Here is a 13,886-nt window from a genome sequence, read left to right on the forward strand (position 1 = left end):
GCGACCCCCCACTATGATACCCCACTGGCCATGACGCGTCGCAGCCATATCACCAGGGGCTCCAAAGTCAAGGCAAAGATGAGCGGGGACAACGGACATCCCTGCCTTGTACCCCGCTCTATAGGTATACCCTACGGTTCCATTACAGACACTTACCATTGCCTTCGTGTAATGCAGGCGGACCCACGAGATGAACACCAGGCCCAGTCCCATCCTCTCTAATACTTCCCAGAGGTATTCCTAAACGAGGGTGTCGTAAACCTTTTATATCCAGCGCACCCACAGCCGCCCATGTCCCGTGTCCGGCACCAAGTGAAGTACATAAGAAAGCCTCCCCTAATTCATTTGTTTTCCCCTAACTAGCATAAAGCCACACTGGTCCTCATGAAGAAGATGGATCACCCCGCATCCCAGGTGCATCGCCAGGGTCTTAGCCAATATTTTAGTGTCAACTCCAGTATGGACAGGGGGACGGTAGGAACTGGGGTCCATCGAATCTTTGCCCAGTTTCAGGAGCATGTCAATTTGAGTCTCCAACATGGACAGTGGTAGGAAACCAGCATACCTGGATGTCTGAAGGGTCTCAAATAGATGTGGCAATAGGGGCCAGTAAACGCCTGATAATAATCAACCAGGAGCCCGTCTGGGCCTCAACAGCTTCCAGCAATTCTTCCACCTGGAGTTCTTCCTTGAGACCCCCCTCCCTTTGCCTCCGTGAGGCGTGGGAGTTGAAAATCACCTAGGAATCTCCCAAGCTCAGCAGGGGTAACTTGTGGCCCCCCACCATAAACTGTCGCCAAATGATCCCACGGTGGCGAAATAATGCTGGCCTGAGTAGTAATCTCCATCCCATCAGGGTGTCATAGTGGTAATATGAGGGGGTGATGCTCTGCCTCAACAGCCAGGCCAAAAGTGTCCCTGATTTATCCCTCTCCCAGTGCAACAGCTGCTGGTATTCGCATCTGGTCAGGCAATCCTACCTGTCCCAAATGTTTCCAACTCAGCGCTGTGTGTGCAAAAAGGATTTGCGGAGCTCCTCAATCCTGGACCTGAGCAGTGAAGGACAGCCAAGACCCTCTCTGCCTCCATCTGCGGTGGACTAACAGTTGGTATCAAAGTGCCTAACAGTCACCTCATGGACTTCATCCCGGAACAAAGTGTCTCTCAGTGTCTCTGGCCAAAGACACCAGAGGGGAACCCGCAGTCGGACTTCGCCAACCCCCCCATTTCAGCAGCACTGGAGCGTGGTCTGAAAGGAAGCAGTGCACGGGTCGGACCTGCGCTGTGGCAGCTGCCACTTCACCAGAGACGAGGAGCCTGCTTTGGCTCTCGAGGTTAGCACGGGCTACTTCCACAGCAAGGTCGGGCTGTGTCATGGCCTCCGGTCAAGTATCGCCCTCATCTCGCGAGTTCCTTCGTCCACGGGGAGTTCGTCATAATCCCTGATGCAATATTATCTTTTACTGTATTTAAAAACTGCCAGGGACAGATGACGGAACGGATTTATGGGGGATTAGTCTGACGGGGTACGGAGCCGCTCTAGCATGCGCCCATCTTGTTCGCCGTTCGGCCGCGCCCCCCTCCTCAAACGACTCTTGATGCGTCCCAACCTCACTTTGACCCAATCCCCTTTGTGGATGTGTGGTTGATCTTTCCTCTCACTTGGAAAACAGGGAGCATAGATCTCCAACCTAACTCCAACTATTCTTCCACCTATCATTTCCCTTATCCAAGAAGGTAGAAGTTTGTTCGTAGCCTTTCTCCCTTGTCATGTCCTTTAGTCTAGTCCTGTCATGTATACCCCTTTTTACATGCATTGTCCCATCCACACGACTGTACCTGACGTACATAAACATGCCCTCAGGCAATGCATAATAATTCTGTATAAGGGTCACCACTTATTTCATCCTTGGCCAACAGCCCGCTGTGCATGATCGCATTTGTTTAGAAAAACATTTATGATTGTTTTAAAAACATACCGATTCTAGAAGAAACCCTGGAGTGACCACTCTAGTACATAAGACCCTTATACCCACCTACGAATCAAAGCAGGAATTTCTTCCAAGCTGACATGGGGTCCTGCATGCTGAATCTTCGACACTCAGCGGTCTGACATCCCTTGCGGGGTGTCATCCTCGAAGCAGAGGCGGGGTCCTTCATTCTCTACCATCAGGTGAGAGGGATGGTTCTTCCCTGGGAGATTCTTGGCTATATACATATATATATATATCTATACACATATACATGCTATACCTACATATATAGGCTAGGTACATTTAGGCAGATAACGTAGGGCGCGCATTATAGGAGTATACAAATACTCCGGCTTTATCTGAACTGTATATGTTGATCTTCTTAGCACTATGGTAGAAATGTATCTACTGTTTACCATATTAGTACTTGCGATTTCTTTCATATGCTTATGTCTCCTGATTCTCGCTGCAAATATAGACAAATACACAGCATGGTGGTTAGGACGTTTCAATAAGTATTTATTGGTCCAGTGTCAGTCTTGTGTAAAAACAAGACTGACGCTGGACCAATAAATACTTATTGAAACCTCCTAACCACCATGCTGTGTATTTGTCTGAGAATAAGCAAGCACGAGTGACTGAGAAAAAACTACAGTACTGTTTTCCACGGTCCCTGAGGAATCAGGGTTGTCATGTTCAGTGGTTGCCAGAAACTACCTACACCACTGTAAGATACAGAGGGATGGTAGTGGCACTGTAGAGCTATGTGGTCTAATGGCTGACATATCCTGTGGGGGTGTCTGGAAGAGGTTTGGACACCAAGCCCTCAGTTTAGGTCATCCAAAACGCGCAGGTCCTGGGGATTCCTTGGAACTACACGACACCCTCTCATGGCACAAAAGGGAACCTTACTGGTAGTAATATTCTCTGTAGTGCATTAAGCCCACACCAAATCTGAAAGGACCTCCTCTATATCCATGTCATTGGCTAAGGCCAACTCTATAGCCTCTTTAACCGTGCGGTTAGCTGTCTCCACAATCCCATAAGGTTGGGGATTGTAAAGCACAGCATGTGAGTGTCTAATTCCACACAAATTCAAAAACTCCCTCATCCTCCCGATGTCAACTGAGTCTCATTATCTCTAATGAGCACAGCAGGGTAACCCTCCTCTCTGAACGTCTCACGCAACATCTTTATGGTACTTCTAGTTGTAATCTTGGGCACTAGCTTTACAATCAGCCACCTGGAATGAACGTCCACCATGACAATTCCAAATCTCTTGTTGTGCTCAACTCCTGCCATGTGGCCAATAAACTCCAGACACACAATATGCCACACCACACTTGACCAGGATCATGGATACTACTTGCTACAACTTGTGCACCTACTTTTAACCTCTTCTCACACTCACTGAATTCACAAAATCTTTCCACTCATTCCACCACATCTCTATCGATACCTGGCCACCAAAACTCACATCACAATCTCTGTCACAGTCTGACCCAAATGTCCTTCAGGCACTATTTCGAACAGTCTCCAGCGAATGCCAAGGGGAGGAACAATTTTATAACCTTGCTTGACGATCTGGTCTGCAACTGCAGAGAGTTCATCCAAAATTACATTGAAGGGCCTCAAAGCACTGGACAAGGTGCTCTTTTTTCTCCCGCCTTTGAGTATAAGCTTAAGGATACCCCTGACACCTCATCTTTCTCCATTGATAATGACTGTTCAAATTTACCTACCGCACCCTGACTCCACTGTACAACATCCTCCACACTGGCCACAGCTCCTTCCCTAGCACACTCCTACCTCATCTACACTCTTCCAGTCCAAGAGTAAACGTAACAAGCAATCCGCCTGCACATTCCGCCAACCAGGTATGAATTCCACTAGAAAGTTATACTCCTGCAATCTGGAAGCCAAACAGGCTAGCCTGGCAGACCCTTTTCCTACCCCACCTGGTGACAATATCTTGAGCAGGGGCTTGTGGTCTGTGCGAAGAGTTATCTTGCGTCCTCAAACATTTATTCTAAAGTATTCCACACCGCAAGCTACTGCCAAGGTCTACTTCTCGATAACCAAGTAGTGAAGCTCCACAGAAGAGTGACGCAAATGCCACAGTTTTCTCCAAACAACCCACTTTCTAGGACAAGACTGCTCTGACACCTGTGTCACTTGCATCCACGGTCACAATGGTGTTGGCAATGATATCAAATGGCACTAGAATGCCCCACCAGATTTCTTATTTTTTTGCCCTCAAAACATTTTTGCTGTTCCGTTCCCCATGTAAAGGTAGCCCCCTTCATTATGAGCACATTCAACACCTCAGTTTTGCTGGCAAATGTTTTGGGAAATTTCGAGTAATGACCGATTAGACCAATAAACAAGCGTAAGTGATCCTTGCTGCAAGGAACTGGTCCCAGTCTTATTGATGCAAGTAAACCTTTTTGGGGTTTTACTCCATCAAGGGATAATGTGTGTCCCAAGTATTCCACCTCAGTGACCAGGAAAACACATTTCTCTCTGTGCAGAGTTAGGCCAGCTTCTACCACTCTGGTTAAGTTCCTTTAATGTTTTGTTGTGACTGCTAACACTGTCACCAAAAACCAAGATATCACCTTGGAAGTAAACTACATTTTCTAAACCCTTGAAAACGTCCATTACCATTCTCTGAAATACACTTGCTGCGGATGACAACCCAACGGCATTCTTGTAAACTCGAAAGTACCCTCCATTGCAATTAACACTGTCAAGGGTTTAGAGGTGTCATGCAAACAAATTTGGTGGTACGCATGCCGCAGGTCCAATTTGGAAAAGTAATTTCCTCCTTGCAACAATAAGACCAGTTCATTGATGTTAGGTAATGGGAAGGTATCTGACACAATGTTCTAATTGAGGCTCCTTAAGTCACCACAGAAGCACAACTTGCCATCAGCTTTCTCAGTAATAACCACTTGCGAGATCAAAGCTGGTGTTTCAATTGATTCTATTATCCCATTGCAAACACAAGGAGATGATGGATGGAGAGCTGAAACTTTTCAGACACTCACCCCGAGTCACAGAGCTGGGTTGAATCCATCATCGTTCTTTAGCTCACTACGCCACCTCAGTTCTGACGCTGTATATGCAAACCAGTCTTGACCCTGTGCCTTATGGGCACAGTCCAGCCAGAACTGCCAAGCCAGGTCTTCCCTGAATCAGAAACAAGCATCCTGGGACTGATTTTTTTTTTTTTTAATTAGGGAAAGCGCGAACGCAGTCCCCCACTATCAGAAATTATGCAGTTGTGTATCCCGCATTTGGGGACATGGCAGGGGTCAGCACATCCGAAGTGCAACGGATGAGCTTCACCCTGGGAGAACCACCTTTTGGGGGGGGGGGAACTTTTATTAAGTGTTTAAAAGTTGCGATTCATAGTTTATAAGGAAGTGGTACCTCACCCCTTAGGGAGGGCAGTCCACTATAACTTTTCAATCAATGTATTTTAACATGTACATTCCATCAGTTTGGGATTCAAAAATATTTGCAAATAGCGTTTACGGTTTTAATGGGGCCGCCACTTTAAAGAGTACAGTGGGGAAGGAGGGTTTTGTTAAAGTTCTTCCTCTTACTCACTTTCCTTCTTGTCCATGGCTGCATAGTCTCTTAGCCGGCTGAGCACCATCCCACGGCACCCTTCTCTGTTTACCACCTCTCCATTGGTCACCAGGCGGGTCCTGGCGTACAGGAGAGTGTCCTTCATACAACAGAGGAGTCTCCAGCATCCGTGGATAGCTTTCTCTGTATGTGTCCCTGGAAACAGCCCATACATCATGGACTGGTCAGTAATGTTCTTGTAGGGGATGAGAGCTACCAGTTCTTGTCGTAAGGCAGCCCTTAGTCTCTGGGTAAAGGGGCAGGCCAGAAAAGATGGTGTGCGGATTCCTCTGCGGGGCATCCCCTTGGGCAGTTCTTGGGTGGGCACAGGCCTCTGCTGTGCATTAATGACCTCACTGGCAGGCCACCCTTCATGGTCATCCATGCAATGTCCTTGTGTCTGTTGGTCAGAGTTGGGGAGGATACATTTCCCCACACATGTGTTGCCGTTGCTGGTGGCAGGTCGCTCACTGGTTCAGTGGTATCCATGGTCCTGATCAGTTTGTGGATTGTCTTGGGCTTCCAAAGGCTAAGAGTAACACAGTTCAGCCCAAATTCCTCCACAAACTTTTCTACCTCCCTGTAGTACCATGGGAGGTCCCAGTAGAAAGTCACAGCGTTCTCCCACTTATCCCATCCCAGCCGTCTCCACACCGGAAGGAGGAAAAAGTGGAAGACCTTGTAGGTGGAGTGGTCCTTGTTCACATTTGACAGAGTTATTCAGACACAGCCACACACAAAGAAGGCCCTGAGGATCTTTGAGATGTTGGGGACTGCCTTCCCCCTTTGGCGGTGCTCCTTGTGCACGATTGATCTTTTCACCCTGTCCATCTTTGAGTGCCAGACAAAGTGGAACACCATGCTGTTGATGGCCCGTGCTACGTTGGCCAGGAGTGCCTGTGACTGCGGCACGGGCGGTGCATCTTTCCTGAGCACCAGAGCCTTCCCTTCAATGCTCAGGTTTCTCAGGCTCCAGAGGCCCAGTTTTTGCCTCACCTTGGCCAGGCGTTTATTCCAGCTCTTTGCTGCTGCCCCTGGTCCTCCAAACCAGACGCCGAGGATCTTCATCAGTCCTGCCTCGATGGGGAAGGGGAGAGGCGCATTGCAGAGGTCCCATCGCCCGAAGAGTTTCGCCTGTGCCTTTCCCACATTGATTTTCGCCCCCGATGCCTTGCCAAAGTTCGTGCACGCCTCCAGCAGGGATTGGACCGATTTCCCATCCGCACAGAAGAGGGTGACATCGTCCATGTACAGTGAACACTTGACCTCCTTCTTTGCGTCGACAGGTGTCGGGATCCCTCTGATGTTTGGGTTCTTCATGATGTACTCAGCGAGTAGCTCTATAACTAAAACAAACAGAGGTGGCGAGAGCAGCCTTGTCTTACCCCAGACCTGAAAGGAAAGGGGTCTGTTTTACAACCATTTACATTGACTGAACTGAAGATGTCTTTATACATTACTTTAACGTAATGGCAGAAGCGCTCCCCCAGCCCAAACCCGTGCAGTACCCTCTCCATGAACTCATGGGAGACGCAATTGAATGCCTTCTCCTGATCTAGACTGACCAGGGCAGCCCGGACCTTGCGGTCCGTGATGTACTGGATCGTGTCCCTTATCAGTGCCAGGCTATCCGCGCCCCTGCGCCCCGGGACCCCGCAGGTTTGGTCTGGGTGATTTAACTCTCCCATAGCTCCCTTCAGTCTATTTACAAGTGTCTTTGCCAGGATCTTGTAGTCTACATTCAGGAGAGAGATGGGGCAGCAGTTCTTTAGGTCACATCTCTCCCCCTTATGTTTATACAAGAGTGCAATCATTCCTTCCCTCAGAGTGTGGGGCATGATTCCCTCCCTCTCCATTTCCTCATATACCTGCAGGAGATCTGGTCCCACTAGGTCCCACAGTGAGGTGTAGAATTCGACTGGGAGACCGTCACTACCTGGTGTCTGTCCTGACTTGAAGGATTTAACTGCAAGGTGCAGCTCCTCCAAAGTGAGGGGGGCATTTAGGGCTTCTATCACTGTTGGGGAAACAGTTCTTGGGATACCAGACAGAAACTTTATTGCTTGATCTCCCTCCGACCTCTTCTCTGAGTAGAGGTCCCCATAGACGTCTGTCACAACCTTCCTAATGTCCTCCCTTGTGTCACAGAGAGGTTCCTCCTTATTGCGCAGTTGAACCAGTTGGGTGTGCGCAGAATGGATTTTCTTAAAGAAGAAGGAGTTGCATTTCTCCCCCTTCTCCAAGTTCTCCACCTTGGAACGGAAAATGATCCTCCTGGATTCGTCATAAAAGTGCTCGCTCAGCTCTTTCTTGACTTCCTCCAGAGGGCTCATGACGTCCCATCCCCGGAGTTGGAGGTCGTGCAGTTCTTGCAGCTCTTGCTAGTCTACTGAACTCCCTCTTTCTCCCCCTTGCAACCTGCCTACCCACATTCTTGAAAAAATCCTGGACACTGCTTTTGACCCATTCCCACCATTCCCCTGTGGACTCGAATGTGTCTTTCATGGCCTGCCACTGGGTGTATGTCTCCCTCAGCTCTTCCTTCATCCCCTCTTTCTCCCTCAGAGAGCTATTCAGTTTCCAAGTGCCTGGACCCGTCGGGAACTTGCTCATCAGTTCCCCTTGGAAGAGGATAGCTCTGTGGTCAGAGAAATGCACTCTCATCATTGAATGTTGGCTGAGCTTCACTGATTGAGAGGTAAAGATGAAGTCTATCCTGGAGCGCAAGGAACCATCAGGGCGACTCCAGGGGAAGTTCCTGGTGTTGGCCCCCAAGGACCCAATGACATCTGTCAGGGAGGCCTCACCCACCATCTCCACCTGTAGTTTTGCAGCATCATCCATCCATCCTTCCCCAGCCTTGTCCCTGCATCTACCACCTGCTTCTAGAATACAGTTGAAGTCCCCACCCATCATTGATAAGCCTAAATGGCTCTCCTGCCAACAAAGTGAGCAAAGGACCCATGTCTGGGCATACCCTGCAACTTGGAGAAAACAAAGTAAACACAAAGAGATGATGGACGGAGCGCTGAAAATATTCAGACACTCACCCCCAATCACCGATCTGGGTTGAATCCATGATTGTTCTTTAGCTCACTTCACCACCTCAGTTCAGAAACAGCTATATGCAAATCAGTCTAGACCCTGTGCCTCATGGGAACGTTCCAGCCCGAACTGTCAAGCCAGGTCCTCCCTGGACTGGAAATAAGCATCCTGGGACCGGTTACTGTCTAATAATCGTGTAGAAAGCTCGAACCCCTAAGCAGGCTAAAAAATAAGTTGTAAAAGTACGCCTAGAGTCTGGAGGCTATTTTAGAGCCAAAGAGAATGGAGGCCCAGCGCGTGTCAGCTGAATCACCGGGGCATGGTAAGGGGGTATGAGGGAAAACTTGAGCCTTGTATTGACGTATATGCCTCGCTCTACTCCTGCGTCCTGGTGACTGATAGACTCAACATGGGATCCTTCAGTAGGGCGGCTTTCATTGAAGGTTTTCTCTCTCAACCCTCCATGAAGACCCATGTATGGGGCCCCGAAAGCTCCTGCACTATAATAGTCTCTCAGCGCCAGCAGTATACATACCGGCATATGTTAACAAAACAACCTCTATATTTATAAAATACATTTTGGAAAAAAACTGCAAGTGTACAGTTTACCGGCCGGGCTCTTTCCTTTAAATACTTATCTGCGCCTTTTAAAGCCCCTTTCACTCTCGCTACAAAAAACGGATGATTTTAGAATGTACCACTTCCGCTTCGGCAGGCAACACTGACGACGGACCGGAAGCGCGGCAGATTTGCTGGTGCCGTATGATACCGAGTGCTCTAGCTGTCGGCCAGCGCACTACCTGTCCCGAGACAGGTTCAAGTTCACCTTCTCTCAATGAATTGGTAAGGCGTCCCTCGCTTCCTCTTGATGCAATTGTTCTTCGGGCCTCTACTTGTTCATATTGGAACTTTGGACTTGTAAGCATTTCTTGTTGGGTTATAAATGTAATTCTGCATACTTCACTGTATGTCGAAACTTGGACAATAACATCAGAACTTTTGAAGTCTCTAGACGAGGGTGACCTGATATTCTAAACTGGCATTACTCAATAGTAACCGCTCAGGTTCTGAATCTGCTGATGGGTATTGGGTTCCCACTAATAATTTACGCTCTATGCCCAAGGATTGGGCAATACCTTTCATGTTGTTTGCGGGGCGCACGTGGGCGAGGCTTCACAAGGTGTGAAAGAGTGATCAGCATTTACCTGGGAGAATGGGATATCGGAGGCATTTAATACTGTATTTCAAATCCATCTTTCATGTTCCATACATTGAGCCCCCAAGCATTTTAACAGTCAAGGCAGAATATATATTTTACTCAATGAAAAGATGCCCCATTTAAATGCACCAAGCAAGTGCACTTCTTGCATAAAATGTCACGTTGACTCATTTATAAGGTCAACTCCTCACTGTGTGAACAAACGTGCAGGTAATCCACAATAGTAAAATAACTTTCATTTTTTTTCTCACATTTCCAGTTGGGCTAATATTCATTGTATGTTGCTGTGGTGCTCCAAGAGTCAAGCAGGCTCTTCAGAGTAGCAGTAAAAATAAACCGTGATCGGAAAGCTCTTAGACCTCTGAATGTGGATTATATATGAAAAGATGCATTATGAATCATATATTTAAATTCATAATAAACCTTTTTCTACGTTTGTGATGGCCACTTTTTTGATGAAGACATTGATGCATATCGACTATGCTATTTTTACCCCAGCTATTATACTTCAGATTTGGTATCTACTTTTGGGATTCAAGGATGGCAAACTCGGGCATCCAGCACTGATTGCTTAGTGCAGTTCAAAATGAATAAATAAGTTGCTTATCATGCCTCGCAAAATCTACTAGCCCATTCACTATGGCGAGTCAGTATTTTTAGTGCTAGACAGTTTTCCTACCTACTGGACCAACCTGGAGAGGGGGCTAAGGCCTGAATTGCTGCACTAAAAGTAGCCAATGTCCCGCAACTAACTCAATGCAGTCTTATGCCATGCAGCGCTCACACAAAATGTAAGAAAATGTTATGCTGATGATATTGCGTTTGGTGACCACACAGGCCTAGTCAATTCAGAAAAATGTTACCAAACCTATAGATTTAGTTACTTGAATAATCTACTCGACGTAATGCGCTTGACCCGTAATCTTGTTTCAAATTGTGTGATCCTTGGCAAATATTTGTTTTTACTGTCGTCTTTTTCTTCATAAATCACATAAAAGAACACCTTCAAACAATGAGTGCAGCCTGTGTTCTGCTCTAAAAACTCTTTCATTTGGTTTAATAGACTAAAATGTTGCTCCATGTATAATAAAAATATAGCCCACATATAGGGTACACATGACCTCTCAGTTGTCTTTTAGTTCAATATTGCACTGTCATCGGGGTGGGGCGGTAATGTTTCTCAGTTCATATTTAAGAATTATCACTTTTAATAAATATATCACTAACACATAATGTGGTAGTGTCATTTACAGAAGATATTTTCAATTTAAATGGTTACAAACTTCCCCGCTCACATGCCCTTTTACAGATAAGTAAATCGGGTTTCAGCAAATATGTACCAACTGCACATCTGATTTGTTTTGATCCTATGAAAATCTTCGTTTCTATCTCAATTCAGAATTCCAAAAAAGGTGATTTCTATTTCTGAAATATATTTTGAAATATTTGCATATCTCATTCACCAGCCACTTAAATGTAAAAGAAAACGAGGGGCAGTGGACCATAGCAAGATGCCGCACTCACACCGTTATGTCCTCAAAGTCATTTAAGGAGATGTATATCATATAGTGTGCATTCCCAGTAAACACCCTCTGCTATTTAAATGTTGTGTACCCAGCACCATTGATCCAGCGGTGAACCAGCAGCAGATACTCCAATACCATATACTCACCTGGGCCCATAAACACACATGCACAGGCCAGTAAAACCGCTGGAGTCAAGGTTTGAGTTGTTTCTTACCCCAAGATTTAGTTATCTGTCATTCCTAACTAATCTTTCACTGATCAAAAAGTTCTTTCCTCTGGTCAATGGACCATTAGTTGAACTAGTTAATAGTGAAATGACATGAATTATTTCTCTTTGTAATGAATAACCACAGACTCTGGGAAAACTTTAAAAAGCTTTATATAAATTAATTTCATATGAACCATTCAAAGTACAGCACAGTCTCCGTCACTCTCAAGAGGGAAAATTCAATTAATCAATCAATATTATAATAAACAATGACGTTGCTCAGAAAGGAGAGGATAGAGAGAAAAGCACATTGGCACATTCATGAAAGTATAGTTACCTAGAATGGTGTGAAAACCAACCCCCTGGCTAAGGAGTTGGGAAGTGGGAAGGGTCCCCCGGGAAAGATCAGGCGAAAAAGGCCTCTGGACAGGAATCAGGACAGGATAGATGACCTCTCCAGCACCGACCCTTGCATAGCACCCCTCTTTGATACGCTCTTCCTCCTCGAGATTCTTCCACGATCTTCTTCTAAATTATTTAAGTTTAGGTAGATGGTTCTGCAATCGTTTCTTCATTAGCATTCGCTTGTCACTCCGACAGCATCCTGAGCTCTGCAGCATTCAGCAAATCTCCGTCTGACTAATTAAGACTACCTCAGTTATACCCTACAATATTCATGTACCACCCATTAATGTTGCAATGTCGTAAAAATAATAACTCTGATTGGACAGGCAAGGGGGAATGATCATCACACCATGCTTATTTTTCAACGTAGTCTTTCAGTTCATTGTTCAAAGATCCACCTCTTAATTTTTATTCACAACTTTTTATTCCCACCTGTATTCACATCTTAATAGACACAAAAGTATAAACTTCATTCGTTTTCAGAGGACTTTAGTCCAGGGTATGTATCATTCTCGTCCTTGGACTGTGTTCAAGAGTCACATCACTTCTTCCGGCTCATTTACACCACGCATGTGCGGCAATCAGGTGGGTTACAGACTCCGGTTTCTTACAAGAGGCCCAATTGTATACTAATAGAAAAGTAAAAACAAACAAATATTAATTTAAAAATAAAATGGTTTCACAGTATACCCCCTATGTCTACTCTAACCCCATTTACTTATAAATGCTTTCACCGCATTCGCATTTGTAAAACAGCTTGATTTAGTTTCAGCAGAGCAGATGCTTAGCATGTGAGCTTTCAAATGGCCATTTTAAAAGCATCTTCGCAGGTGCCAGAATTCCCTCCAAGCGACAGCTCGTCATACTGCGTAGATGCAGTTGACGCATGCGCAATACAGTTTCCCCCGTTAGCGGCCATTTTAGATTTTCACATGAGTTTCTTGTTAGTAAGACACGTAGGCAAGCTTCTCTGTCTTTTATGTCAAGTGTGATGCATATTAATTTACACAATACATACTTAATACAAGGTTATTAATTAAATGAGAGGATTGCTTCCGAGCAAGTCTCTTTTCTTCAAGTCCTTGCTCCATCAATCCCCTCTGATGGCATTTTTGAGCCATCACAACCAGATGCCAACTTTAGCACATCTAAATTCCCTTTCCAGTCTTTTCTTTCTTATCTTCATCTTTAATTAGAAATATTTAATTTTCTTGTATAATTCTCCTTTCATCTCTTCTAACTGTATCTCTTCATATTTTCTCTTTTCTCTTTTTATTTACTTCATATTTCCTTCCCTTTTTACAACATTTGCACCATATCATTATTGTTAAAACTATTATTGTTATACCAACTAATGGAAATACTATATGACCTATAATGCCTTTACCAATATTAGTAATCCAAGTCCCTATTGAATGAACACCTTTTGTTAGTCTTTCCCATACACAGTGAACCTCCAGTGGTTTCAATTCTTCTTGAAGTTTTGTAATATTCTTAATACATCCTTTAATTTATGTGCTTTTATCCGATATGTAAGTGCAACAATATTGCACTTTCAACATTTTACAGACTCCGCCTTCTTTTGCAGATAATATATCAAGCGCAAGTCGATTTTGTAAAACCATAGACCTAATTGCAACCATTTCTGTATTAATCATCAAAAAACATCCAGCAGTATCAGTCGAGAGACGATCAACTACTGTTGACAATTGACAGATTCTATGTGAATTTAGAATGACTCCCACTGAAGGTATCAATGCACCAAATATGTCAACTGTTATTTCTGAAAAACTAGCTCTCTTTCTCCATGTTAGTTCATTAGTGTTTTCATGTGATTCTTTTTACATGATATACTATTCCGAAGTAGCAACTCC

General features: G+C 45.2%; 1 protein-coding gene, 1 long non-coding RNA gene and 1 other non-coding gene across 6 annotated transcripts in view; 1 reads left to right on the top strand and 2 right to left on the bottom strand.

Annotated features, from left to right (window-relative positions):
* Positions 1-5,211: 5,211 nt before the first annotated feature.
* LOC146835290 (U1 spliceosomal RNA) lies at positions 5,212-5,374 on the bottom strand. The gene has a single exon (XR_014960930.1). It is a non-coding gene; the product is annotated as a U1 spliceosomal RNA (small nuclear RNA).
* Positions 5,375-9,331: 3,957 nt separating this feature from the next.
* TMEM69 (transmembrane protein 69) overlaps positions 9,332-13,886 on the top strand; it is a 36,769-nt gene continuing 32,214 nt past the window's right edge. For 3 of the 4 annotated variants that reach the window (XM_085602882.1, XM_085602883.1, XM_085602881.1), the window contains exon 1: positions 9,364-9,497. The gene's annotated coding sequence lies outside the window, so the exon portion shown is untranslated. Of the gene's footprint in view, positions 9,498-13,886 lie in introns of all 4 variants that reach the window. The other variant, XM_085602880.1, reaches the window with a different exon arrangement.
* Positions 11,763-13,886, bottom strand: part of LOC146835292 (uncharacterized) — a 92,824-nt gene continuing 90,700 nt past the window's right edge. The window contains exon 3 of the long non-coding RNA XR_014960709.1: positions 11,763-12,641. This is a non-coding gene — a long non-coding RNA (uncharacterized LOC146835292). The remainder of the gene's footprint in view (positions 12,642-13,886) is intronic.

Source organism: Triturus cristatus, chromosome 4_2 (genome assembly GCF_964204655.1).
Source record: "Triturus cristatus chromosome 4_2, aTriCri1.1, whole genome shotgun sequence".
Classification (NCBI taxonomy): domain Eukaryota; kingdom Metazoa; phylum Chordata; class Amphibia; order Caudata; family Salamandridae; genus Triturus; species Triturus cristatus.